The sequence below is a fragment of the Cydia fagiglandana genome, chromosome 10 (assembly GCF_963556715.1).
Source record: "Cydia fagiglandana chromosome 10, ilCydFagi1.1, whole genome shotgun sequence".
Lineage (NCBI taxonomy): Eukaryota > Metazoa > Arthropoda > Insecta > Lepidoptera > Tortricidae > Cydia > Cydia fagiglandana.
This window is the reverse complement of record NC_085941.1, coordinates 8,893,538-8,918,353: the sequence shown is the minus strand read 5'-3', so window position 1 is coordinate 8,918,353 and position 24,816 is coordinate 8,893,538. Positions and strand designations below refer to the sequence as shown.

The 24,816-nt window shown below is 36.8% G+C and overlaps 3 non-coding genes across 3 annotated transcripts; 1 reads left to right on the top strand and 2 right to left on the bottom strand.

The window, feature by feature from the left end:
* Positions 1 to 14,169: 14,169 nt before the first annotated feature.
* Positions 14,170 to 14,242, bottom strand: Trnav-aac (transfer RNA valine (anticodon AAC)). Its single transcript has one exon. It is a non-coding gene; the product is annotated as a tRNA-Val (tRNA).
* A 3,679-nt stretch (positions 14,243 to 17,921) lies between these two features.
* On the top strand, positions 17,922 to 17,994 carry Trnav-aac (transfer RNA valine (anticodon AAC)). The gene has a single exon. It is a non-coding gene; the product is annotated as a tRNA-Val (tRNA).
* A 6,438-nt stretch (positions 17,995 to 24,432) lies between these two features.
* Trnav-aac (transfer RNA valine (anticodon AAC)) lies at positions 24,433 to 24,505 on the bottom strand. The gene has a single exon. It is a non-coding gene; the product is annotated as a tRNA-Val (tRNA).
* Between the last annotated feature and the right edge of the window lie 311 nt (positions 24,506 to 24,816).

The following is a 24,816-nucleotide window of genomic DNA, read 5'->3' as shown; positions in this document are numbered from 1 at the left end:
CAACTATATTTTACTAAGAGATTTTCTTATAAAGCGCGTAGTAAAAGCTTAAGGAAAGGCATTTTGCATATCTTAGTTGCTGTAAAAATCTCCGTTTAGTTTAAAAGACTTTAATATACTTATACTTTCCTCGTCATTCTAAGATTTTATAAATTGCCTTCTAATGTAGTGTAATGTTTTAATTATGAGCAGGTGGGGTGAAAAGAACATAGTTTATTTTTTATAGGGTAAGAAACAGTTTGAAAATTTAAAAAGTATCATTATGAAAAAATACGTTTAACCTGTATATTTGTTGGGGATAGATATTGGAATTAGGGAACACAAATCTAGAATAGGATCTAAATTTTGGTGATAATAATTATAACTGTGCAATCCTGCGGCGGTAGTATGATAGGATTTTATCGTCTGTCACTACTCAATACGCCTGTCACTCCCGCACTTACATACTTGTTAGAACGTGACAGGCATGGTGACAGGCGATAAAATGCGACCGTGCTACAACCGATCTATGATGGAAGACAAAATATATTTATATTGCAAATCTTGACGAATCTCCCTGATGCGTCTTTCTATATCGCTTTGCTAAAAATCGGTGCACCATGGTAGATGTAGTTGTAGAACCGCTGGAATTCTCAAGATCCCTGTAAATGTTCATGACCGATCGTTGTTGATTACCTTCACCCTTTTATCGATCTGTGTATTGTCTAATAACTTTAACTTTAGTGTAGTTCAGTAAGTAGTTAACATAATTCATATTAACATAATTACCAATATTGATTAGTGTATTGTCTAATAACTTAAACTTTAATGTTGTTCAGTAAGTAGGTAACATAATTTATATTAACATAATTACCAATATTGATTAGTGTATTGTCTAACAACTTTAACTTTAGTGTAGTTCAGTAGATAACATAATTCATATTAACATAATTAGCAATATTTATTAGCGTGTTGTCAAACAACTATAACTTTAGTGTAAGGTTTACTCGGGTAATTCCGAATGTCGAAAACTGTCGGATAATTCCGAAATGAGGGGTGATTTTCATCTGAATTTCGGAATTATCCGACATTCGGTATTACCCAAATACACCTTAATTCAGTAGGCAACATAATTCATATTAACATAATTACCTACCAATAACTTAAAGTCGGTTTCAATCCCCGACGCAATGAAAGGGGTGTTATTACGACGTCACGTCATAACAGAACTTGTTAGGAAAATAAGCAATCATATCTTATCGATAATAAAACGTACGGCAGAAATTTTAATAAGTTATACATGTATGTAGTGAAGTCATTAAAAGTGTGCTTACCGTCCCGAGAGAGTTCATTGTGCCACAGATTCCCTCTTAATTAATATTGGGGCTTATTTCAATATACACTTTAATTGAATATTTTAATAAGCTTCACTTATTCTGTTGCGGTACTTTTATCCGATTAACGGAGAAGGAGTTTTAGAATAAATATATTATGTTGTTTTTATTCAGTAGCAGGTTTTAAAGTTAGAGGGGTCATTGGATTTGGACACACCATGACTATCCAAAGACTATTAGAATAAATAAAATATGATATGAACAAGCATTACGACAAAATTTTATAAAGTATAAGATATTAAGTGTAAAACAATATCGTTGTACCAATATTATGTTATCATCTTTGCAATATTTATTAGGGCCGTGATATACCAAAATAGGTAGTGACATGTAGTGACAAAAGATAAATGTAATAGGAGTAACGAAATATGATAAAATATTCAAAACAAGCTTTTATCGCCGACTGATTTCTCTTTAGAATAGTCGGCTTCTCATCGAGTTGATTTCAATTAGTTAATTACTTACTCCATCAACTCCATGAAGCCTTGCAAAATCTGGAGGTCTTAATCCTGAAAATATTGCAAATTTAAATTAACAACATAATTTATAGAAAAACCGTGCATGTGCCTTTTTAGGTTTATATGTATCAGCTTTTTAGCTTAATTAAGATCGAAGTTAATTTTGTGCATCGTTATTTTGCATCTTATACAAAAACCTTGCTCAGACGTGAAAATTGCTACTTTAAGGGGTTGCAAAAAGTGTGTTCATAGTAAGGATAGTCATTAGCTGGCTGTAGAGAAGCTCATTTGCGGCCGAGTTTCTTAAAAGGTTTTTACAATCTTCAGCTTAAACTGATACTTGTACTTCATTTTACTTCTAAAAATGCAATTTTGTACGCTTAACGTGTAACGAGTATCTGTCTTTTTAATGAGCCCCGTTTTAATCTTCAGCGGTTTTTGTGTTTAATTAGTTATCAAGACAATAAGAATTTCAAACTTGACGGACTTTGCTGAGTATATATGGTCACCTTTTGACTTAAAATTCAGATCTGAGGCCGTAATATTAACCACATCAAACTATGTAAAATCGTGATGCTTTTGCATTCTCGCACCTTACTTAGGCCTCCGAGCCAGTTTCGTCGTGGTCTAAACACGGTTGGTACTCGACTAAAAGGCTCTCAATTGACTACTTTCCTACTAGTTAAATCAGCTTCTTTTTTAGGACTGTCAAAACGATTTACATACTAATATGGAATTTATATGAAAACGTGTGTAGTGACGTCACAGTCGACTCACCTACTTTTTATACTTCCATCCGATAGAAATTGTGTTTAAAAATAACTGCAGTCTATGTTTTTCTAATAATTATCTGGTGCTTTATTTCGTGCACGGTGTGAAATAATTTATTTTAAGTAGAGGAAAGTATCCAATTATATATCGATTGTATAATATATAGTTACTAATAGAGGTAGGTATGCTTGTGCCTATATACCAAGTAGACTACGTAAATACATATTTCCTTATAAATAAAGCACTTCTTCCACTCTTGTTGTGATCGCGTGCTGAGCAAATAACCGCGGGAATATAATTGCATCTCGATTTCATAGTGGAGAAAATAAATATAATAAGTGGATGGTTGCATGCAATAGGAAGACAACTATGTTTTCTTCCCGAAATAAAACTCTTTGGGGAATTGTGTTTCACAGTCACTACAAACTAGTGTATTATTAATAAGATACGTATTAACTGTGTAATATTTCATTATTTTCGTTTTAACAGTATACTGTACTATTCCAAGTACAAAGTACAAAGAATGCATCTAAAAGGACAAATCATTTTTGAAATAGTTTTTGAAAAGTAACATATATTATAAACTCGGCGGGGTCTTCAGCTTACGTGGCTAACGTCTTGACTACTAGACCAACAGGCCACTGGAGGGCGTCGTCACTTTTCTTAAGTATTCTTCTGCAACGATTTCAGCAACGTACATGGTTATCAATATTTTCTTAATAGTATTTGTCACAGTTCTTGTCTTCTGGCTTACGGAAGAAAATAATAATATAAAATTGGCCTATCAACCTAAATATGACACCGTTTTAATTATTAGGTAATGTTTGACATGACAGTGAATATTTAAATGTTTGCTATTTTTAGATTATTTGTTGTTACAGTATCGCATAATAGCGTCCAAATAACGGCTTTGCGGGTTTTCTAGAGAATTCTTTCGTATTTTTTGCGATAGACAAACATGATTGGACTAGATTGACGATATTCTTTAATTGGACTAGTTTAGGTACTTACTCAACTTTCTGATATAAGAGTTCGTGACAGTTCTATTTGATGATAGATAATGCGATAGATCTTAATTGAGAATCAATAAAGTGGTATCTTTATTTACACTAAGAATACCACTCAAAGAATACCGAACATAAATGCGCTCTTATCTTCTTTTCACGGTGATATCCATGATAAGTCACATCTATACTGCATGGGTTATAATATAATATATTAAGGATGTCATACAGCAAAGTGGTTCAGTTTCTGTGAATGTTGGGTTTCGTAACGGCTCAACACAAGCTTGCCTACTCTTGGAAGATGCAAACATTACACTTACAGGTATTACTCTTGTTTACAAACATCAAGTTCTTGACCGCTAGCGCAAAGCCGCTATTTGGACGCTATTATGCGATACTGTAACAACAAATAATCTAAAAATAGCAAACATTTAAATATTCGCTGTCATGTCAAACAGTACCTAATAATTAAAACTGTGTCATATTTAGGTTGATAGGCCAATTTTATATTATTATTTTGTTCCGTAAGCCAGAAGACAAGAACCGTGAAAAAGACTATTAAAAAAATATTGATAACCATGTACGTTGCTGAAATGGTTGCAGAAGAATACTTAAGAAAAGTGACGACGCCCTCCAGTGGCCTGGTGGTCTAGTAGTCAAGACGTTAGCCACGTAAGCTGAAGACCCCGCCGAGTTTATAATTTATTTATTTATTTAAACTTTATTGCACAAAACATAAAAATAATGTACAAATGGCGAACTTAATGCCTAATGGCATTCTCTACCAGTCAACCATCGGTCAGTCAGTCATTTATGTTACTTTTCAAAAACTATTTCAAAAATGATTATGGGAATAGTAGTCCAAAGTCTACGGCGACAATCCCTTGGACTAGAGCTTCGCTCACGAACCGGGGATGTTTCACTTAGCACGGTTTAGTTTGGTCTTTCCTTTAAGGTTACTACCCTACTACTCGTATGTTTACTTTGAGTAAGGCCAAAATAAATAGATAGTAAAAATGTAGGTATGAGAATTTAGAATGATTTGGATATCACTATCGCAGGTGGAAATGTGTACAGTGTAGTGTAAAAATGTTAAACAGTTTAAATATTCACAGTTTATAAGTACTTTTCTTGGAATTTTCAGAAACTGACTCATAACAAATTCAATGCGAAGGATTTTTATTAAAGAAAACATATTTCAGCGTAAAAACAACTACTTATTCATATAAAAGAATTATTCTAAACTTGTAAATTTCAAGTGGGTAAGCCCAAGGTATTTTTAAATACCTAATTTTTTTAAGATGTTCACTTGTGTTCACGTCGAATAGACGAATATCAACTCTCTTTACAATCGTTTTTTACCTAGCTAGTAAGTAGCTATTTAGTTATACCTACACGCAAGCAAGTTCTCTGCACAGCTATTAAATAGCTAATTCTCTAAAATGTTTCCTATTCATATTCAAATGTAATGCGTCCACGTTCCCTAGGCGGCTGTAATGTATGTAAAATGAACACACTTATCTGTAGGAAATGCGCTGCAACTTTAATTATGGTACTGTGATTTCAAACAGAGATAACTAGATAAGAGTTGCAAGTGAAACGCATCACCTAACAATATTTTTGAATTAATAATATAAGACAAAAAAAAATATTCTGGAAAAATTATATAACTAAATATAAGAAGCCCTCTTTGTTTTGGTCATCCGTGTATGGACATTGATGATTTAAACTTCAAGAGACATCATCAAAATATAAAAAAACGCAGGTGTGTTCATTTTCTATTGGAAATGGGGTGCTTTTCAATGAAAGTGTTAATGAATGTACTTGTACCTATAATGTGTTCTACTAACTACCACTTCTAGAACATGAAGTGGCAATCTCAATGCTTTTAACTTTTTAACGGACCACATTTCATTGCCACTTTATAGTCAAAATTTTGCCTATAATACACCTTTAATACGCAGGTACAGTCAGCAGCAGAAGTTGATAAGCGGGCGAGGTGTTCAAAATGATCTTAACGCCACTTTATTGTTAAGAGAATAAGAGCGTGTCAAGGTAATTTTGAACACCTCAACCGCAACTTTTGCTATACATAATCATTTCCCTCCAGCAGTTTCGCTGTGCTTGTTTCCTTGATATCATTACCGCATGTCGGTTAGTTGCTAAGTAATTAAGCCGGTTAAATTAGTACAGCTAACCCGCCGCTGCCGCTGTCCTATTAAAGGGTCAGCGGCGCCCGTTAGCGGAGAAATACTTCCAATTATACACCGGGGAAGCTGAACTGGGGTCATAATGATTCAATGTTCATTATTTTTAGGCAATGCTAACCTATATAATTATAGTAAACATTAATGACACAATTGCTATGGAAATGAACTATCAAATATATACCTAGCAAAAACAAAAAACTGGCTATTTCACACACCTACGGCTAAGACAAACCTAATGACACCTTACACTTCAAAATCGGTCAAAATGTTTACTGCAACCCCTGCAGTTAAAATGGCTTGACCAATTTTGAAGTACCATGTGAATATTTATATTACCATTATACTGCTAACATAGTTAAATTTTAAAGTATACCCTTTTCTTCAGTAGGATATATCGGATATAGGGAATGTAAACCGGTTTTTAATTTTATGTAAAAACCGGTTTCGACCAAAATTTCATACAAATAAAAACCGGTTTACATTCCCTAGTAGGATATAAAAATAAACCGGCCATTCATAATGAAGGGTTTGCCATTTTGACTACGAAATCCTAATAAGATAGTAAATAAAATAAGCAAAACTCAAACATCAACTTGTAACGTGTGTCCTATAAGGCTGTGCTTAGTTGGAAACATTACCTAGCCCGAGGGTGCTCAGCGCGGTACTACGTACGTAATTAAGACAGCATCGCCTTGGACTCCGGTGTTCATTTTAAATACCTACACCCGTCTAGGGAGCGGCGAAGTGTTAGTTAAGAGTGTTACGACCGATAATAAGGTGGTTTAAGAATAGGTATTACCAAAAATATGTATAGTAGAAAAATATTCTCAGTATTGTTTTTACAAAAAAAAAATACATGTAGAAGTTCAGGTGTAGGAATAAATTTTCAGACATGTCTGTCAGTTATTCACTATCCCATTTCGAAGTTTTGCGATAAGTAAACTTATATTTTAAATTAATTTTCATAGTAAGCATATTGCACAAACTTTGAAATTCTATGTGATTACACTGTAATAACTTTTTTATTATTGTTAACTAACATGTACTTCATTTGCAATAACAACTCTGGCAATTGCGCTACGTTTATTACTTCAAAACAAAAACATGCTATAAATAAACGTAGTGCAACAGACGGTCGCTTGCCGGGGGCGGGTCAGGTTCATAATAGGTATATATTTACCTACACCTGTCTGATATATAAAGGTGTGCTTAAGAACAAGGTGACCGTTACACTCGGAAATTCAAACTTGTATGCGGCTTTCGTATATAAACCTTAAAATATAAGCCACCTTGTATTGTTTAATGATAGATTAACGTATAAAAGAATGATATGAAAATAAGTATTTATTTTAACCTACTAGTGCCTAGTAGTAGTAGTAGTAGTAGTGCTAGTGTGTACTAATGCTAGTAGGTCTAGTATTAGGCTGCGCTCGTTCCTAAAGGAGGAGATCGACCGGATATTGAGATTTTGTAAATAATGATACCAATCTTTTACCAATAACAGTTTATTAATGACATTAAACGGACTACAATCATGCCATGAAAATTTCGCCTTACAGATTATATTTGAGCGATTTGCCATTTCGCACCATCAAGCACTTCCCGCATTTTGAAAGCGTAATTTACCGTTTAAGTACATTCTCAAATGAAGTGATTGTCAATTGCATTTCGTAAATAATATTATTTTAACGTAGCTAGGTACTTCTACTTGACAATCACGATCGATCGTCTCCGGAACGTCTTAGTAAACCCATGTAAAATGTAATTATTTTAGCCTATTTCATTCCTATCAGATATGTCTTATACAGCAAACAGCTCGATAACTCTTCAGCCCTACAGAAAATGATAAAAGAATTCCTAACCCAATATGTTGTCACTATCTTTTCACTTTACCGAGCTAAACAAAACATGTATGCTTCCGTGCCTAGCTGTCGGGCCGTATGGAAATGGCTTTAGACACAGGGCTAAACCAATTCTTCCGATGATCACTTGGCTTATTGCCACGATATTTGCTCAGTGGGATTCATAGACCGGGAGATAGTGACACATTTTACTGGGTCATTTGTACCAGTATGGCGGTTCGTCAGGGGTCTAAGTACGTAATGAAGGAAAGAAAAATGATGGTCATAGCGCTGATACCGGCGGCCCAATCGTGTGGGCGTTAGTCGAACGTGTCGGATAAAATACGAGTGTCGAACGATTTGTTCCACAAAAATCCTTGTATTTTCCGATAGTCCATAAAAAAGAAGTAGGCGGTAGTGTAATGCCATACTTCTCCGGTGTGTCTTACAGTCCGCCATACTGAGGAGAACACATTAATTTAAAAAAAACAATTCAACCATTTGTGCCAAGCTAATTTTTGCACATGTGATCATCGTCGAGCAGCCATTCATGGACATCACCATGCCATACTCTTCGGACGGTTCCAAATGGCCGCCATACCGCCGCAAGGGAGTTAATTTTTTTTTTGCTAAACGATTTGTACCAGTATTGCATTTAAATTTTTGGAAAGTATTTGATAAAATGTGACCGTTATTATAATTGCCATACTTATAGTAGGGGGAAAAAGTGCTGCCATACTTGAAAAACTTATTTAATCGACACGTTTCAAAAATACGACTATGTATACGTAAAATAATTTTTTACAGCATGGCATCATCATATTCTGTTTGTTTGGATACAATTATACCTAAAAAATTTATTCCAGATTATAACTACGGGGCGGACGACTGTGAGACTTAAGCCAAGACTTAAAACAAAAAAATATTTTTTGACGATTGGTACCAGTATGGCATTTGGATTTTTGGAAATTATATATGCAATGTGACCATTATTATATTTGCCATACTTCTAATAGGGGGAAAAAGGGGCACCATACTTGAAATAAAAAAAAAATATTGTACACATTTGCCACCTCCTACAGGTATGGCATCATGAGATTTCCATTTATGATCACACAGAAAGTCTTGAAAAAAAATTTTAAAGATGGTACAAATCGTTTAGCAATAAAAAAAAATTTAACTCCCTTGCGGCGGTATGGCGGCCATTTGGAACCATCCGAAAAGTATGGCATAGTGATGTCCATGAATGGCTGCTCGACGATGATCACCTGTGCAAAAATTAGCTTGGCACAAATGATTGAATTGTTTTTTTTTAATTAATGTGTTCGCCTCAGTATGGCGGGCTGTAAGTCACACCGGAGAAAAGTATGGCATTACGCTACCGCCTACTTCTTTTTTATGGACTATCGGAAAATACGAGGATTTTTGTGGAACAAATCGTTCGACACTCGTATTTTAGCCGACACGTTCGACTAACGCCCACGCGATTGGGCCGCCGGTACCAGCGCTATCACCATCACTTTTATTTCGTTCATTACGTACTTAGACCCCTGACGAACCGCCATACTGGTACAAATGACCCAGTAAAATGTGTCACTATCTCCCGGTCTATCAGCATTATCACTGTTTTGCGGCTTCAATGTAGTGCGTTTTCCATTAGCTTTATACAGAATCGTTTCCATTGCATTTTTAATTCAGTAAGTAAGCGAGGAACATTTATATACCTATCTATATAGACATCATATTGCATTTGGTCTTCGGGTACATTTCTTTCTGGATGTATGTATTATTGATAAGTACCTAAATGGAAAAGGTATGGTTTAAAAATAATTATGTCAATATTAAATAAAATAAATATACTAGTTATGGGATTCATATTATGCTATTAATAACTACTACTATTGGATAAATATAAGCTTTTAAACACATTAGGTAATGCTGCATGGAGTTTCTTCAGTCACGTATAATTAAAATTTAAAATTAAGTCTCTTTATAATAATGTGTTAAAAGCGTGAAAGTCTAAATTGGTGTAGGTACTTGTTCGAATTGCAAAAGAATATTTTGTACAGCATAGGTAATGCCTCGTTATTATTAATTGTTTTTGTTAAGTTTAAACATTCAAATATTTATTTACATAAAATTACACAGTGGTACCTAATACTAAAAATTCTAATTAGGCTTACAAATCCGGAACAAGGTAGAAAGTAATACTTTTCCAGTATACGGATAAATTTTATAATACAGAGTCGGTAACACAATAGAAGTCTTGTCTCATCCGATTACATGATGTGTGGCAAGGCTGCCACACTCTTTTATTGTTGTCTCACAATCATTTTCTAATATTGGATTCTTTTCTCGCTCGCGGTTCGACAATTTGGAACAACATTACCAACTTTGCCGTAATTCCGAGGAGTTATTATGAATTATTCAAACGGCAATATTGCTTTTATAGGAATCGTTAAAGGTTTAAAACAATTGGCTTGTATTATTAGTATTATTGTAAATCGGTATTTAACTGGGAATGTTTAAATTCTATTTTATTACAGGCGTTCTCAAAGTGTGGCCTGATAGCTCAGTTCGAATAGCAAATATCTATAACCAGTGATTAAGCATAGATTAAGCGGTTTGAGTATGACCACGATAAGGTGTCATGCCAAGTGCTATGTCAAGTGGGTATAACCTATGGGATATGAGTCACTGCCTAGTTTATGCAAATATAGCATGGTCGGAGTCCAAATAAATTTGAGTCAACTGTTATCTATAGACAATAAAATTAGTTATTTCTCGTTTCCTCCCTTTGACGTTATCATAAGACTCACTAGATACTTTATTAATTTCTTGTACCCTTACCCTAATCTTTAAAATTTTAATCCAAAACACAATAAAATCTAATAAAAATATTTACTGTTTACCTTTTTTTCTAAAAAACATATTTACTTCAATTTAGATACTTATTTCCTTTACTTCTACTATATCATCTAAAACCAACGACGTTCTCTCTGTCACTAAATTTTCAATAAAGCTATTAATAGCCAGACTACGGCTTTTCGACAAAGAAAAGACTCGCCCGAAATTAAATTAATAATAACACTGCTTCCATAATGGCTCCATTTATCTCGCAAGCAGAAGAATAACTCCTTTTACAAAAGGAACATTATCCTTTAGCAGCATACAAGATTTAACACTCCTTGTAATTATAGCCGACGTAGCTCAGGGGTCCGTACTTGAGAACCATTATGGAGACCGCTAAGTAATGTAAGCTTTGTTATAAATAAGGTCAAACCAAAGATTCTCAATTGAGTGGTTGGGAAAACTCGGCTGCACTGGGCTTTTGGGCTCCCCAATGATAATCCCAAAAGTGTCTCGGCAGTTTCAGTAGCTTACTTGCCACTTGCTTTTTGGATTACCTATCTATTTCTTTGAAATTAGTTCTAATTATATCGAAGCTGGATTTCAGACTGTATCTGACTGAACACTGTTCTAAAATATAAGCTCAATCAACCAATCAATGTCTTTATTTTGCATAAAAAGTGGTACATAATAGAAGTCATTAAATGTAGGTATTCCGATAGCGCGCAATTTCTAAAGACTGTTATAAGCTATGCTTAGAAGAATAAGTACCTACCTACCCGTACAGATGGAGGGCATAATTGTTTTCCATCGTTTTTTCTCGGAAACGTTCACACCGTATTTGTCATGCTGCTTCAGTCAAATGCAGTACTTTTCGTACCGAAGCTGACTGAAATACTTAAGACGTTATGTTTCCGTGAAAAAACGATGGAAAGTAATTATGCACTGGTCGACACATTAAATCTATATGAACTAAACACCAAAGGTTCTAAAGAAATAGCACAGGTACATATCGAAATGACATAAATCCCCTCATCGGCATTTTGTTAGACCCCAGGGCAATGCTTATACATATATACGTAGTTGTACTTATAATATACATAGGTCTATTAATTTTCAAGCAAGAGGGGCAGCAAATTGCTGATCGGCTGAACTACTTTCGCCCGTGTAATTTATAAGGGTGCCAATAAAACTGTCAGCGAAACGATTTATCTACTCACTGGCTTAAAGAGTGCGTTAATCTCGACTCATTTGTTAAAAGAGTTTGGAGTTTGTCTTTTGCTTAATCAGTCAATCAATCAATCAATCCAAGCATTTATTTTCAGGCAACTAAGGCCCATAAATACATACTTTACAAACCAATCCAAATCCAATTGAACTCCTTTCAATGACAGCTCTTGACAAGGCGTCCTTATTGCCAGCCTATTGCTCGTCTAGCACGTCTTGTCGCAACTCGCATGACTCCATACATTTTTGGAACTTAATACGTACATGAAGGTCCTTCATACATAAATATCTGGCCCACGCTTTTCCAGTCTACGGCTTGAAACCTAAAGATATTTTGCAGATTTCAGGCGACATTTTTCTTTCTTTCTTTTACTATTCCAAATACTTATTTATTATTAATTAGTTAAAACATAAAGTTAAAATGAAATTTTGCAAGAGCAATGATCCAAAAAAGGTGGAATGGGGGGGAGTTTTACCTCTCTTTTAAATATTGTTAAGAGAATAAAAAATAAGTAGGTAGATAAAAAGTCTTAGATCCATAGAGATATTTTTTTTTATTAACACAAGTTCTTAGCTCAAAATGTTCCAACCTTCCACTAATATGGATCGGAGCATTCAACAATTTCAACATGTAGGAGAATCGAGGGCCTATTACCCTTATCTTATTCTACAGTGCTGCCTCCCATAAACTAGCAGAGCTTGCGGCCACGCATCCCTATTGATGTAGGTAGTTTGAGTTACCGTCGAGAAGCGATTATAATATAAATCTAGGTCTATAAGTGACCTTTTTCTGAAATCGGTTTGACCCATTTGCTATTTTGATCAATAGTTCGAAAGTTTACGGTGCGATTCGGGAAATGATTTAGAGATTCACTGCCGTATTCGAACTTCAAGATATTCACAAGAGACGACACGTACTAGATCCATTCTAGATACGTTATAGTTTAGATATCAACTAGTTCTCTTTTGCAGCGCAATTCGGGCAACCAATGTCACTTTTACGTTAGATAGAGTAAGATATTGTGGAAATCGTTCAAGAGTATATCGCTCCAGAATCGCGCAAATGTCAAATTTGTCGGGTTAGATCTTAAACATATCGTTATCATATCTTGGTGATGTCTAAAAGATATCTAATAGATGTCTATTTCAAAATCCGAATCGGGCCCTCACTAGATATGAAATAGTACAGATATGTGACGTTCCATGGCAAAAGGTAACGCTGCCTCCAATATTCAGCCGGGGCAATGGTACCTTGCAAACGTGGAACGTCACATATCTTTACTATTTCATATCTAGTGAATCTGTAATTCATTTCCCGAATCGCGCCGTTAGTTTTGAAACTGCTACGTATCATAGTGTGGTAATTCTGTACCAGAAATAGTAAGAAATCGCTACCGCTGGCACCTTTATACGTGCTCTAGGGTGTTAAAAGCCTTCGACCCGCGAAAATGAATTCGATAAAGTAAACCTTAGATTTATACGGGCAGCCGGAGCCTAAAACAATAATTTCTCTTTGGGCGGATTTACATGCAAATTAACCTTGATGTCAGACTTGGGCGCGTCTCGAAACATGTGAGTGTGATATGACACTACTTACTTAGGTATATTATTTTAGCAGTTGGTTTATGTCTTAAAAACCGACCGCCGAGCCCTGACGTACATGCTTGTATTTATTTATTTACTGCTAAAAGAAAAACCTTACTGCAACATCTTGAATATAATTACGTTTTATTAAATACATACCAACATTATTTATGAAAACATACAGACATACATCACTGGCTCAGTGACCCAAAGAGGATCTTGGTCTCTGACACTACAGAGCACCACTCTGCCCTATTCTGCGCCACTTCGCGCCAGTTGGGTATTCCGAGGGCGGACATGTCTTTTTGGGATTTTTTGGTTATTATTTATGAATAGGACTTTATAACTTTCATAACATTTTGATCGGTAATCTAAAACACACCAAAATCAATTTAACTTCGGTTGAGGTAAACAGACAAGTCAATATTTACGTAGTTAAATAATCATGTTAACTATTGGGCAACGCCGGGGTTCATCTGAATCAGCTGGTTTGTAGATGGGTAAATAAGTCAAATAACCAAACATTCAAATATGTGTGATTAGGTATTGATTGATGATTATTTAATACGAGTTACGAACAAGGATGGATGAGCGGATGATTTTTATGGGTCTATTTATTGTTGTTGTTGTTGTCCTATGGTACCCCAGAGGTTTATATTTGAATATATTTCAAATTTCTTTGGTATGCGTCCGAAGTTAAAACGGTCGTTTTTGTTTTGAGATCCTAGTTCCATGAATCCAGCAACATAAAAACTAATAGTTTGATGTATTCAAAAGGTACTTAAATACATAATATAGTCCATTAATTTTGCAAAACAAGTGTGGCGTTTGTTTTACAAAATAAAAAGTAATGTTTCCGCCCGGGATCGAACCGGGGGCCTTCTGCGTGTTAGGCAGATGTGATAACCGCTACACCACGGAAACTATATGTAAAGCGAACCAAATTAAGCACCTTGTACATGTAACATGTATTTTAATAATTTTTAAGAAAAAAAAACCGACTTCTATGGGGCCCGGTGAAAGATTATGGTAGATGGTGCACTGTGTAGAAAAGGAGGTAAAACCAGTACTTTCTAGTAGCATTTCGTTTCCGTAAGGGTCGTAGTTCTAGCCTAACCTAACCCACTTCTCTGATAGCAGTTCGGTTCTGTGAGGATCGCAGTTCGAACCTAATCAAACCCACTTTTCTAGTAGCATTTCGTTTCTGTAAGACTCGCAGTTCTAACCAAACCTAACCCACTTTTGTTCGGTTCTGTGAGGATCGCAGTTCAAATCTAACCTAACCCACTTAACGGCGCATGCGGTGCGGTGTACGGGAGTTTGAGCGGGAGGGGTTTGGCATCATCATACCCACATTTTATGGTAGGTAATCATAGTGGTTTATTTAGTTTAGGTTTCATGGTTTTCCGGGTCAAGGTCCGGATCTCTGAGTCAGAGTCCGGGTCCGAGTCCCGGTCCAAGTCCGGGTCCGGGTCCGGGTCCGAGTCCGGGTCCGAGTCCGGGTCCGAGACCGAGTCCGGGTCCGAGTCCGGGTCCGAGTCCGGGTCCAAGTCCGAGTCCGAGTCCGGGTCCGAACCGGATCCGGGTATGAGTCCGGGTCCCAGTCCAAGTCAAAATCGAAATTCGAAATCATCAAACATGTACTATGCGTCGTTGAAGAGTTCTTTTCTGATCATCATCAGCAGTTCCACTTCATCAAATGCGACAGTTTTTAATGTAAATGCTTGATTTTATGATGAAAATACAAAAAATTCTATACGTATGCCTTTAAGATTTGAGGAGTTCCCTCGATTCCTTATGGATCCCATCATCAGAACTCGAACTTGACAGAAATGTGGCTTAAAAACTAAACTTGCTTAACAAACATAACGAAGAGGACAAATCGCCAAACGTGAACTATGCGTCGTTGAAGAGTTCCGTTCTGATCATCATCAGCAGTTCCACTTCATCAAATGCGACAGTTTTTAATGAAAATGCTTGATTTTCTGATGAAAATACAAAAATCTCTATACGCATGCCTTTAAAATTTGAGGAGTTCCCTCGATTTCTCATGGATCCCATCATCAGAACTCAAGCTTGACAAAATTGTGGCTTAAAAACTTAACTTGCTTAACAAACATAACGAAGAGGACAAATCGCCAAAGGTGAACTATGCGTCGTTGAAGAGTTCCGTTCTGATCATCATCAGCAGTTCCACTTCATCAAATGTCACGTTTTTGAATGTATATGCTTGATTTGTTGATAAAAACACAAAAATCACCATATGTATGCCTTTAAGATTTGAGGAGTTCCGTCGATTCCTCATGGATCCCATCATCAGAACTAGATTTTGACAAAAACGGGACCAATCTGTATGCATATACATACAATCAAAAAAATAATTTTCAAAATCGGTCCAGTAATGACGGAGATATGGAGTAACAAACATAAAAAATAAAAAAATAAAAAAAATAAAAATAAAAAACATACAACCGAATTGATAACCTCCTCCTTTGGGATTTGGAAGTCGGTTAAAAAGTAAGGCGAAGGGGAACTGGAGTCGAAAATCGAAATCGGTAAGTTTAAAAAAAAAAACTACTCTATAGTTGAACGATCGTATGTTTTAACATTTTGTATATACTGACTTGTATATACTGACGAATATAATAATAACATAAGAGTCATAAATGCAATATGAAGAGGTATACCTAACTTACCTAACTAAATATGCTTTATATATGCTTTTAAACTTTTATTTTTTTAATGTAAGCCACATCTGACTTGTTGAAACATATATGTTGATACAAACATCATTTTTGCTACCTTTGTTTCCGCTCTAAAAAAATGAGAATGTTATCTTCATTTATTATTATTCCTAAGGCGTTTCGCTCCATTCATGCCATCTAACTACGTCCCGAGGGAGGTTTCCACTGAACGGGACCTCCTCTATTGTTTTGTATTAATTAGAATGACTAGGTTAGTACTGGTCACGTGACACTGATTGGCACGGTCTGAAGGCAAGTACGGCTCGTTTTTATTATAGGATAATAATGTTATGGTTATTGCGATTAACATTAACACATTCAGGGCCAAGAACCCGACTGTCGGGTACACTGTTCGTAGCGACTACGCGCTCCATACGGCAAAGACATGGCTACGCGCTACGAGCGTAACCCGTAGCACTTAGTGACAATGAATGTGTTAATAAGGTCAAGGGGGTCCTAAAGGAATACCATCTACAAGCTCTCTTGTCGCTTTAAGGGATGACTCACGCTAGACCGGACCGGGCCGAGGCGTCCGACTTGTCATTTTCTATGACGGCTGATCGGTGATCACGTGGCACTTTCCATGGAAAACGAAGCGCGGGAAGCTCCGGCCCGGCCCCGGCCCGGTCTAGCGTGAGTCAACCTTTACTCCCGCGTTTGTACAAATCACATTTCACGTAGAAGGTTTGTAGAGCAGAAGGAGTGAAGCTCTTCCTTTTTTACTGTGTCTGAGCGAAGTACGTATACTAATAGGTACAGGCATAGCATGTGTATCCGTGGGACACGGCACAAATTCAAACCCATGCCATCCAACATTTCTTCGGTCTCAATGACGGTGCAGCCCTATCTAACCCGTCTACCTCCACTCTGCACTAGCGCCATGTTTTTGTTGTTGCTTATTCTGTTTTTTTTTTAATAATTTTACATTTTTGATGATTAAGTAAATGCCTTTGACCAAATAGGTACAAGAGTTCTTGCCCTATGACGTTCTTTCAAGCAATCAATTGTATATATTATGCCGTTCTTCTCCACTTTGACCGATCGAAATATCACTTGTATATGCAAAGGACCAGAGGGCTGGCCAGTATTTAGGATGACTTACGTTAGACCGGGCCGTGTCCGGGCCGGAGTGTCCGACGCATCGTTTTCTATGGAAAGCATCACGTGATCACCTGTCATGTCATAGAAAAGTAAGCGCCGGTAGCTCCGTCCCGGACACGGCCCGGTCTAACGTCAGTCATCCTTTTTGCTCTACGCATTAGCATTGCCATTCAACGTGGCAAATCACAGGAAGTGGAGGTGTGCTTATACGAAATTTTTTGTTCAATTTACTGAACGATCTCTAACTATACCTAGGTATTTTTTATTAGTTAATCTTTTTGAAATATTTTCTACCTTCTTATCAAAAATATTGATTAGAAAGAAATAAAGCAATTCTCATTATCAACACTGTTAAGTATTGCATTAACAATATCAGTATAATTTACAACCTACCTATCTTTATGACCTCTCGGTATTATTTTAATCTCAAAACAATAACAAGTGAATGTCATAGTATACTGTAATCTATTTCGCAAGCTCGTATCTCGATAAATATTTGAATCAAAATGGCTAAAATAATTGTAACCCAGTAAAGATACTCGTACTGCTGCGACAAGTATTAAATTATAATTAAAATAAAGTATGTGCGGAAAGAGAAGAGTCGTGGAATGTAACAACTCTTCTCTTTCCGAACAGACTCAATATATGAATTCTCGACTAACGGAAGAAGATAATATATGACGTTTCGAAAATTACCTACCCCGTCTGCTTTCATTGATGTATCGCAACTGTTTGTTATTTTGGGAGTCACAGGTATGGTTTCCGTGGTGTAGCGGTTATCACATCTGCCTAACACGCAGAAGGCCCCCGGTTCGATCCCGGGCGGAAACATATTTCTTTTAATAAGCAAGGAACAATTTTAAGTTTACAGGATGGATTTAACCGATAATTTGTTACCAGATATCGTAAATTTTATAGCATTTTTGGTGAAGTGGAGTGGTGTTAACGGAATTGGTATAGATAATTCCAATTGAAATGTTAAATTAAGGTTAATATTAACGTAATTAACGCTAATTAATCATTAGGGGTTGAAATTGTTTTTACCATTCCGTTAACACTACTCCGCTGCACCGAAAATGCTATAAAATTTACGATGTCTGTTTATTAACTTTATTAAGTTTTGAATAGTTCTTATATTGGTTTTTTAATGTCTTTCGGCTGACCTAAAGTGGTAAAGATTATCCGAATATGTGGGCGAGTTATCATAATCTGCTTGAACTTGACTTTTGAAATTAGGTACCTATTCTATTTTAGAATGAGGTCATAAATATTCATAGACTTCAAAAACTTCTGAATACGAAATTCAGATAAGTTTGCAATTTCTGTGTACCGAAGTTAACCTTCATCTTAGAAAATTTAACGTAGATTCATCTCTTCATATGCGCAGGAATACAGCAAAATCAGATAAGAGAAACAGAAAATAGGTTAGAAAACGGAGATACATGAAAATTTCATTACATACGGACAGATAGGTGAAATTGTATTAAGACATGTAGGTAGGTATGAAATCGTCCATGTGTATTGGTTTCCTTACATTATATAGATTTCGACGATTTTATCGGTGGCAATAAAGGACATCCTGGAGAAAGTTACGCTCTCATGATTAACTTCAAAATTTTCATTTGCAAAAAAGTATACTGGCGTACCTAATTGTTATTGTATTGCTTTAACTATTTACGGTTCTACCTCTATATTTTAACACTAGCTGTGCCCGCGGCTCCGCCCGCGTGGAATTCGGTTTGTGTCAGTAAGCTGCTAAATATATAAAAAATAGTAAATTATATTACGCTGTATTGAAAAAATTATAACATTTATAATTTCCTGCATGATAATTTCTTAAAATAATTATATCTTATTGTTCCATACTATTTAGAGCGCAATTTGTAGTACCTAGTCCGACTACGCCCGACTTTTTTAGTATGAGAAAGTCGAAGTCGCCTAGCTTTGGACCGCGTGCAGTGCGCCACATACGTCGGGCAATTCCCGACTCTTTTAGTATGAAGGCGCCGAAGGAGCCCGGCTTTGGAACGCATTCAGCGCGCCACGTGCGTCGGGCTTAACCCGACTCTTTGAGTATGAGAGTGCCTTCGGCTCCCAACTTAGGCAAGCGTACAGCGTGTCACGTACGTCGGGTTACGCCCGACGCTTTGAGTATGAGGGAGGCGCCCGGCTTTGGAACGCGTACAGCGTATCACGTACGTCGGTCTACGCCCGACACTTTTAGTATGAGGGCGCCGAAGGCGCCCGGCTTTGGAACGCGTCCAGCGTGCCACGTGCGTCGGGCGTAACCCGACGCTTTCAGTATGATGGTGCCTTCGGCGCCCAATTAGGTAAGCGTACAGCGTGTCACGTACGTCGGTCTACGCCCGAATTTTTGAGTATGAGGGCGCCGAAGGCGCCCGGCTTTGGAACGCGTCCAGCGTGCCACGTGCGTCGGGTTAAGTCTGAAGCAGTGCCAGATTAAGATATTTTGATGCCCTAAGCATTTCTAGACCATGGTGGCCCCTCTCCCTAGGGTCATTAATATAAATTTTTTTTTTTGGTAAATTGAGTGAAGTTCATTGCCGCATTACAGCTGAGAATGGAAATCAGTCACATCATTTTATCACGAAAATTGACAGTGCCGCAGCAGTAATGTTGCAACAGAGTACCTAATGCTGCTGCAGTCGCCACCCGAATGTCACCTTTATCATATGTTAGGTTAGGACATAATTAAAAACGCGAGCGAAGCGAGCGCGAAAATTTTTCGATATAAAAACGCAATTTGATAGACAGTTGTACATTTTTACTTTTAGTATGGAAATCAGTCACATAATTTTATCACGAAAATTGACAGTGCTGCAGCAGTAACGTTGTAACAGAGTAATGCTGCTGCAGTCGCCACCCGAATGTCACCTTTATCATACCTTAGAAAGTTATTAAAAACGCGAGCGAAGCGACCGCGAAAATTTTTCGATATAAAAAACGCAATTTTACTTTTAGTCCCAACCAGGCGGGAATCCAGGATTTCATACAAAGAAGGGATGGGACAGTTTTCTATCAGCCTAGCTTCGCATAGGGCTCGATATTTAAGGATCTCAGCGAGGTTGTTTTCATGCATAAAAGATGCAAGAAAGCAGAGCTTGGAATTGACCAAGTGAATTGAATTGGCGAAGTGTGAGCAAGGCAGTAGGCCCAGCTGCGAAAGAGGAAAGCTTGGATTTGGACCCACGCCCAAGTGTAATTAAAGCAGAAGATCAACTTTGCCGAAAGGCAGAAGGCCTCGCATAAGACCTAACGCCGAACCGCAAAAGAGTGGGTTGAAATCGAATCTATGCATGTAATCACGACTCTTCTATTGCTACCGATTATTTCCCAAAGAATTACGTGCCATTATTTTTGCAAATTTCGTATTCAGAAGTTAAGGTGTAATAAAGAAACTCAGATAAATAAATATATACCTACATACAAACACAAACGCTGAAAACACAATACACTCTCTCTCTCTCTCTTTTTTCTGAGTAGTCGTGAAAAAGATGGCACTGTGCATTGAGGGGTAATTAATTTACTGTCGTTTAATTTTGTTGTATATTATTAAATTGAGATAATTATTCAATATGTTGATGTCCGTACCCCCTCATCTAAACTTAGAGTTAATTTGGCAAAAACCTTCGTCGGTGGCTATTCATATCACTACGTATTAAATTCAGCGCCATCTGTCAGTTTACCAGGGTACTCAATAGTGGTAGCACATATTTGAAAAAAGTTTGCCCCTCCTTCCTAAGTAGCGCCATAAGATTCAGGGGCAAACTTAAATCAAGCGAGTGTTGTGGCTACCCCCCCTTTTAAGGGTTGAATTTTTATATCCTATAACCTGGCCGGAGATTTTCTCGACAGATTAGTAAAGTTTGCATCAAAATCCGTTCAGCCGTTTTCACGTGATGCGCGTTCAAATAAACAGACAAACAGATAAACAGATAAACAGACAAACAGACAAAAATTCTAAAAACTGTTGGAACGTGTTCTGTTATCGATTCTAAGTATCCCCAGCCAACTTTTTTTTAAATATCTTCCATGTACAGACTTTTGACCCTCTACAGCTTTATTATATGTATAGATCACCAATACTACAGCTTTGGTAACAAACTAAATTTGCATTTATTTTGCGCTCCACTCACTATCAGTATAATGTCATTATTTTGATATTTCTTCAAAAATATTAAAAATGTTTAATAACTTCATTATCGTCCATCATTCTTTCTGTCATTTCTGATTTCATCATTCTAATCAATTCACTGTCAGTATAATGTCATTTCTAGTATCATTACTTTGACATAACTCCAATACTGACGGAAATTATTAAAATAAACTTCATTACTTGCCGTCATTCCTTCATGACACTCCCTACACTATCACTAAAAACGTCATTCCGTCAAAGTAATTTCAGTATCCATGATAGTGTCGGGGCCGTATTTGTTCATTAAGTTAGGAGATACCATGCCAAATGGTATTTTGATAGGTATTTATAATTTTTTAGCTTTAGTTATTAGTTGTAGTTAATTTTAGTTTTATATTCATTTTATAACACTTATAAAGCCGACACTGACTAACAGGCCGCCGGACGATATCGGCCTGTCAGTTAGAACAAAAATTTGACAGTTCCGAACAACTGACCGGTCGATATCGTCCGGCGGACTGTTAGTCAGTGGTCGGCTTAATACAATAAATGAATTTCACAATGCCACAGGTGTATAGAAATAATCCAAATTATAATTATTTTCGTTGTCTTACCTATCCCCAAAAATGTGACTGTGTAAAGATTTTGTAGAAGATTTTTTACTTCCCGATCTAGACCGATATAAGTAGGTACCTACTTTCAGCGACGATTGATCTGCATCCCACATCAAAATCCTAACATTGTTAAAGATTTATTTTTTATTTTATAACAAACATATACAGACTTTGTCATTTATACCTATTTCCATGATTTTCAAGAGCCTTAATATCAAATATACGATACAGATAGTACCTAGTATAGCTGCCACGTCACCCGTCTATTTCTCACTTATTTGGTTGAGGCCGTCCTTGCGACGGGGTTTGGTCCCAAATTCCCTCATGTCTTTATCACTCGCCCACACACTATTATAGAAAAACATGCAACAAAGAAAAAAAAGAAACAGAAAAGAGAAGAATTACAACTTTTCTGTGCAATATACATGGAAAGTACGTAGTTACCACTTAGTTTCGATATTGTTTTTATCTATTTTGTTACATTATAGTAGGTACTTATAAATATATTTTTTTTAGTCTAGATACACTTAACATAAGTAAGTATATTCAAGATAATGAGAAGTAGGTACCTATTAACGCTGTTGACATTATTTATTTTATTAATAAAACACGAGAAATGAATTTACCTTTATTACACGCCCGAAAAGTCGTAAATACTGTACGCGTTATATAAGCCATTAAGCAAAAAATAATGGGTCAGGAAACAATTAACCTGTACTTTAAGGACCTACTCATAAACCTACCCCTATTACCTATAAGTAGGTGGGAGTCGTTGAGTTTATGTCTTAATGATTATAAGACGTCAGAGGGTGAGGGCAAGGACAATGACGGTAAATTGGAAAAAAATAGATACCTGTTTGCCATAAACATTTTTATCCAATTCGAGAATTAAGTACTTAGTTTAAAAATAGTAGGTACGCAAAAAATATGGTAAATTACTTTTCACAAACTTAGGGCCCCCCACATCTAGTTTTTCGAGCGTCGGCGTCTGTCGGCGTCTGGTCAGCGCTATGGAAAATGACGTCGCTGCGCAGTTGCGTCGACGCTGAGTCGACGTTGAGTCGACGTCGGCCATAGAATTGTAGACGCCGACGCTCGAAAGACGCCAGATGTGGGGGGGGCCCTTACTAGTTATTGTTTTACAGATAAAAATCTTAAAGGCGTGACAATAAAAATAAATAGAGATGCAACGGATAGTTGCTTGGCCGGATACCGGATACCGGATATTCGGCCTGACCATCGGCCGAATATCCGGTATCCGGCCGTCGAATATTCGGCCAGCGGAACTATAGGTACATACATTTCGGTTTTTCAGGTGCGCATTCTGCAGGTTTGACCTGTTTCCTAGTAAACGTTCGCGCACACTCATTTCTAAGTTCGGAATGAGTGCACGTGGAAGTCAGTGGAATGGTTAAATTGTTTTAAAATAATAAATAAGTACGATTATGACTGTGTCTGTTTCTTAAATCCAATTTTATTACTCCGAATTCAAGCAATGTTACTATCCGGTATCCGGCCGGATAGTAGGTTACTATCCGTTATCCGGCCGGATAGTAAAATAATGGCCGGATAGGCCGGATACAGGATAGTAACCGGATATCGGGTGCATCTCTAAAAATAAACTTACGGCCAATAAATTAAAACACGATTCTAATACCTATTCATTACAATACAAATACCTACCTAATCTTTATTGAATACACAATAATACAGCAGGCGGTCTTAAGAGTCTTAATTGACTATAAAAAGCTATCGTATCCGGATAACTTTTAGGTCCTAAGTTAAATAGAACAAACAATATCTTTAAAAGAAGGCAGAATTTACCACGCAAACTTGACATGTCGATCGCGAACATAAACTGTTGTCAAATTTAAAACCCGTTAACTGAGCGTCAACTATCTCCAACGATATGCATCTGGGCTCGTTAAAAGTTGGCCCGCGATACGGAGTTTGCCCTCCTTTGAACTGAGATAAAAACTATTGTGGAGCTGCGTACCTCGCACAATGCGCCGCCGCCGGCCGATCGAAAACTTTGAAGGTGAAGGTTGTGAGATGAAATATTTGTAATATTTGTGAGTGACTTCAAAAGTAGTCGGTGCCGTGATGAGAATAACTGAGGTATAATTGGTTATAAAAGAGGACTTGAAAATAAGACATTATCAAAATAATTCATTATCAGTTAACTTTTAAGGACGTCACGTTAGACCGGGCCATGTCCGGGCCGAAGCTTCCGAACTCGGGAGTAGGCCAAAGGTATGGCGCCATCGCTCGAAAAGATGGCACCATAACTTTGGCCTATCGTCGAGTAGATGGTGATACTTTTTGACATTTAACAAATTTAACACATATCAGTGAAAAAATAAGGATCAAAGTCAAATGGCCTTCTAAAAGTGTTAATCACTTGTGTCGAAAGATGGCAGTAAATGTACTGACTGTATAATTTACTTTGACAGTATTCCTCTAGTCTAAATTCTCGTTGATATTATTAAATAAAAGAGATGTTTCCGCCCGGGATCGAACCGGGGGCCTTCTGCGTGTTAGGCAGATGTGATAACCGCTACACCACGGAAACCATATCAACATGTATCAAAATAGAGAATAAATAACACGGTGTAAGCTACTTGGTTATCAAATTGTTATATCTTGCAAATCAAAGTGTATTTATTGCCTATAATGCTATAATTATGTAGACAATTTAATTCCTTATTAGATACGATTTAGTATTGTAGTTACGTATAGGTACAGTCGCCATCAGATATATCGGAGCGGCCAAGGTGTTCACAATATCTGAACGCGCACTCTAATGCCTTGACAATAGAGGCGTGTTCAGATATTTGTGAACACCTTGGCTGCTCCGATACATCTGATGGCGACTGTATAATG